Raw genomic sequence first — 6,000 nt, 5'->3', positions numbered from 1 at the left:
AGACGGAGTCTCGTTCTGTGGCCCAGGCTGGGGTACAGTGGGCGGGTCTCAGCTCTCTGTAAGCTCCGTCTCCCGAGTTTTCGCCATTCTCCTGCCTCAGCCTCCCGAGTAGCTGGGACTACAGGTGCCCGCCACCTCGCCCGGCTAGTTTTTTGTACTTTTTAGTAGAGACGGTCTTTCACCATGTTAACCAGGATGGTCTCGATCTCCTGACCTCGTAATCTGCCTGTCTCGGCCTCCCAAAGTGCTGGGATTACAGGCTTGAGCCACCGCGCAGGGCCACCTTTGTGATTTCTAAAAGGAAACATTAACCCTTTTACCAAAGGTCCCCACTGTTTTTGGTACCAGGGACCAATTTTGTGGAAGAATATTTTTCCATGGACCAGGGTGTGGGGAGAGGATGGTTTTGGGATGATTCAAGCGTGTTGCATTGATTGTGCATTTTATTTCTATTATTGTTACATTATAATATGTAACCAAATAATTATACAACTCACAATAATGTAGAATCAGTGGGAGCCCTGACCTTGTTTTTGTTCACAGTAGACAGTCCCATCTAGACAGAGGTAATAGGAGTCAGTGACAGATCATCAGGGATTGGATTCTCATAAGGAAAACACTACCTAGATCTCGTGCATGCACAGTTCACCATAGGCTTCGTGATCCTCTGAGAATCTAATGCAGCCTCTGATCTAACAGGAGGTGACACTCAGTTGGTAATTCCAGGGATGGGGAGTAGCTGTAAATACAGATGAAGTCTTGCTCACGTGCCTGCCACTCACCTCCCGCTGTGCCACCTGGTTCCTGTGACCTGGGGGTTGTGGATCCCTACTTTAGACCATACATTGAAGCTGGCTCTCAAATCTCTTTGGCCCATTTCTATAGTATGTTGATGTTCCCTGATATGGTTTCAAGTAACTTGTTTTTAAGATGCCAACATAAGTATGATTCATTTCTTAGAGACTGGTACATCAGGCCTAGAGATTGATAAACTGAAAATATTTCTTCTGTGAAAGATGATATAGAGCAAATAAAAAGGCAAGGTGCAGACAGGGAGAAAATATTTGCAAATAACATGTCCCACAGTGTTATATAGCGAGAATAGATAACAGACCCTCACAACTCAACAATAAGAAAACAAACCACTCGATTAAAAAATAAGCAAAACATACGGACAAACGTTTCACCAGAGGATATAAATTTGGTACATAAGCATATGAAAAGGCATTCAACACCATTAGTCATTATAAAAATGAAACATTAAACAAAATAAACAAATGAAAGAACCCTAATGAGATATTATTACAAGCTTAATTACATGGATGGATAAAAATAATACTGACAATACTAAGTGTCAGTGCAATGTGAGTGTAAAACAACTCACATTCTCAGACATTGCTGGTCAGGCTATAAAATTCCACACCCTGAAAAATGCTTTGGCAGTTTTTATAAAGTTAAACAGTTAAACATACACTTAAGATATGACCAAGCAATGCTATTCTTCAGTATTTGCCCAAAAATAAATTTATGACCACAGGAAAACAACATGACATTCTGAAGCATATTCATCCTGCCAAAGTGAATCACAACACAAATATCCCCAGAGAGGGTAACGAATAAGCAAATAGAATACTAAAGACAATGGTTTGGAATGAAATACTATTTAGCAATAAAAGTAAATAGACTTTTGATAGATACGACAATTTGAATGAATCTCAAATGGGTTATGCTGAGTGAAAGAAGTTGATCTCAGAAGGTTCTATCTGTATGATTCCATTTGTATTATATCCTTGAAAACAAAATAAAATTTTAGAGCTACAGGAATTGAGAATAGGTCAGTGGTCACCAAAGCTTATGGATGAGAGAAGGGTGTGAATATAAAGATATAGCAAAGTTTTTTTTTTTAGAGGTGATGGTCCTGTTTCATAACCTAACTATGGTGCATGCATGAATCTATCCATGCATTAAAATTCATACAAATATACTTGAAAAAATCTATTTCATTACACAACAATGAAAAGATAGAAAATAATAATTAAAATAAGTGTATCTCAGATCAGGCATTTAAGTCACCTTGTTAAAATGTTATCTTCAGAGTTAAAGTTATACAGTAATTATTCCTCTAGGTTCAAAAGCTTTTCTGAAAAAATGTTTTAATTAAACTAACAGCTTGCCATTATCTTTAAGTGAGTTTCCACAACAAATTAGGTAATCTTCAGGCCCTTCTTGATGACCAAAAAATTAGGAGACTTTTAACAACAAAGGACATGATTATGGGGATCTTCGGTTTGATTAGAGAAAGCAACTGCTTCAAATTCCTTGTTATATTTAACATTCTATTCTCTTCCACAGACAAGAGGTAACTACAGTTTTATTTTTTAGATTCTTGGTTATTTTATAATCAACAGTTACAAATAAAGAATGACCCTTTTACCTTGCTTTACCATCCACTTTTCTCATTTTAATTTTTAAATGAAAATGACTTCTTTTTTAAAAAACATATTCTAGTTTCCCTGAGGACTGGGAAAGCATGTGGTCTGTATTATTTGATTATATGTATATTTTTTCTTTTGTTAATCTCTATCTTTAATTTTAAAAATGCTACTTTATTAATGCCAAACTTTTTTTTTTTCTCACCATCTCTGTGTCATAGATAACAATACCAAGTACTTATACTGTTTATCCACCAGGTTGTTCTCACAACAGCACAGAGAGACATTTTATTTTTATGTTTTTACCTGTGAGAAAACTGAACAACGGACTTAGAACTCATAGACTGCTGCAGAAAATATAACAGAAAATATCCACTTTAGAAAGACGGTTTTCAAAAAGAGTATATGAATTTAGGAGGAGGGGCCAAGATGGTTGAATAGAAACAGCTCCTGTCTTCAGCTCCCAGCAGGACCAACACAGAAGGTGGGTAATTCCTTCATTTCCAACTGTAATACCCAGTTCATTACATTGAGACTGGTTAGGTAGCAGGTGCAACCCATGGAGAGCAAGCAGAAGCAGACTGAGGCATCACTACACCCGGGAAGTTCAAGGAGCTGGGGGACCTCCCTCCCCGAGGCATGGGAAGCAGTGAGGGACTATGCTATCCACTCTAGGCACTACATTTTTCCCAAGGATTTTTGCAATTGTGCATCAGGAGATTTCCTCATGAGCCTACACCACCAGGGCCCTGGTTTTCAAGCACAAAACTGAGTGACTGTTTTGGCAGTCACTGAGCTACCTGCAGGAGATTTTTTTCATACTCCAGCCGTGCCTGGAGCTCCAGCAACACAGGGGAATCATCCACTGCCCTGGAAAGGGGGCTGAAGCCAGGGAGCCAAGTGGTCTTATTCAGTAGGTCCCATTCCCATGAAGCCCAGCAAACTGAGAACCACTAGCTTGAAATTCTCACTGCCAGAAGCAGTCTGGAGTCAACCTGAGATGACGGAGCTTGGTGTGGGGAGGGGCATGCACCATTACTGAGGTTTTAGTAGGTGATTTTCCCCTGACAGTGCTAAGGAGACTGGGAGGTTTGGATTGGGCAGAATTCACCACAGTGTGGCAAAGTAGCTGTGGCCAGAGTGCTTCTCTAGATTTCTCCTCATTGGGCAGGGCATCTCTGTAGGAAATACAGCAGCCCCAGTCAGGGACTTACAGAAACTCTCATCTCTCTGGGACAGAGCACCTCGGGGGAGGGGCAGCTGCAGTTGCAGCTTCAGCTGACTTAATCTTTCCTGCCTACCAGCTCTGAGGAGAGTGGCTGATCCAGACAAGGGAGATTCTCCCAGCACAGTGCTCTAGCTCTGCCAAGGGACAAAATGTCTCCTCAAGTGAGCCCCTGATCCTAGTGCTTCCAGGCTGGGAGGGACCTCCTAAGCAGGGGTCCACAGACACCTCATACAGGAGAGCTCTGGATGGCATTAGACCATTGCCCTCTGGGAAGAAGTTTCCAGGGGAGCAAGCAGCTAGCAATCCTTGCTGTTCTGCAGACTCCACTGGTGATATTCAGGTGAACAGCATCTGGAGTGGACCTCCAGCAAACTGCAGCAGACCTGCACAGGAGAGGCCTGACTGTTAGAAACAACAACAACAGCAACAAAAAGAACTAACAAACAGAAAGCAGCAACAACAACATAAAAAAAGACCTCCCACAAAAACACCATCCAAAGGTCATCAGCCTCAAAGATAAAAGGTAGATAAATCCATGAAGATGAGGAAAAAACAGCACAAAAACGCTGAAAATTCCAAAAGCCAGAATGCCTTTTCTCCTCCAAATGATTGCAATGCCTCTCCAGGAAGGGCGCAAAACTGGATGGATAATGAGTTTGACGAATTGAAAGAAGTAGACTTCAGAAGATGGATAATAACAAACTACTCTGAGCTAAAGGGGAATCTTCTAACCTAATGCAAGGAAGCTAAGAACCTTGATAAAAGGTTACGGGAACTGCTAACTAGAATAACCAGTTTAGAGAGAAACACCCTACTGTCAATAATAGACAGATCAATGAGATATAAAATTAACAAGGATATTCAGGACTTGAACTTAGCTCTGGATCAAGAGTGGACCTTATGGACATCTACAGAACTCTCTACCCCAAATAAACAGAATATACATTCTTCTCCATGCCATGTGGCACTTATTCTAAAATTGACCACATAAGTGGAAGTGAAACACTCCTCAGAAAATGCAAAAGGACTGAAATTATAGCAAAGTGTCTCTCAGACCACAGTGCAATCAAATTAGAACTCAAGATTAAGAAACTCACTCAAAAACGCACAACTACATGGAAACTGAACAACCTGCTCCTAAATGATTCCTGGGTAAATAACAAAATTAAAGCAAAAATCAAGAAGTTCTTTGAAACCAATGAAAACAAAGAGACAACATACAAAAATATTTGGGACACAGTTAAAGCAGTATTAAAAGGGAAATTTATAGCACTAACTGGCCACATCAGAAAGCTTAAGGGATCTCAAGTCGACACCCTGACATCAAAATTAAAGGAACCAGAAAAGCAAGAGCAAACAAATTCAAAAGTTAGTAGAAGACAAGAAATAACTATGATCAGAGCAGAACTGAAGGAGCTGGAGAAACAAAAAGCCATTCAAAAATCAATGAAAAAATTAACAAAATAGATAGACTGCTAGATAGACTAATAAAGAATAAAACAGAGAAGAATCAAATAGACACAATAAAATATGATAAAGGAGATATCACCACTGATCCCACAGAAATACAAACTACCATCAGAGAATACCATAAACACCTCTACCAAATAAATTAGAAAATCTAGAGGAAATGGTCAAATTCCTGGACACATACACTCTCCCAAGCCAAGGACCAGACGGATTCATAACCAAATTCTACCAGAGCTACAAAGAGGAGCTGGTACCATTCCTTCTGAAACTATTCCAAACAATTGAAAAGGAGGAACCCCTCCCTAATTCTATGAGGTCAGAATCATTCTGATACCAAAATCTTGCAGAGACACAACAAACAAAGAAAACTTCAGGCCAATATCTTTGATGAACATTGTTGCAAAAATTCTCAATAAAATACTGGCAAACCAAACCCAGCAGCACATCAAAAAGTCTATCCACCAAGATCAAGTCAGTTTCATCCCTGGGATGCAAAGCTCATTCAACTTACACAAATCAATAAATGTAATCCATGACATTAACAGAACCAATAACAAAAAACACATGATTATTTCTATAGATGCAGAGAAGGTCATTGATAAACTTCAACATTCCTTAAAACTATTGAGAGTATTGATGGAACATATCTCAAAATAATAAGAGATGTTTATGACAAACCCATAGCCAATATCATACTGAATGGGAAAAACCTGGAGGCATTCTCTTTGTAAACCAGCCCAAGACAAGGAGGTCCTCTCTCACCACTTGTATTCAACACAGTATTGGAAGTTCTGGCCAGGGCAATCAGGCAAGAGAAAGAAATAACCAATATTCAAATAGGAAGAGAGGAAGTCAAATTGTCTCTATTTG

This window comes from Rhinopithecus bieti, unplaced genomic scaffold (assembly GCF_001698545.2).
Source record: "Rhinopithecus bieti isolate Rb0 unplaced genomic scaffold, ASM169854v2 scaffold_18644, whole genome shotgun sequence".
NCBI classification, from domain to species: Eukaryota; Metazoa; Chordata; class Mammalia; order Primates; family Cercopithecidae; genus Rhinopithecus; species Rhinopithecus bieti.
Note: the sequence above shows the minus strand (reverse complement) of the source record.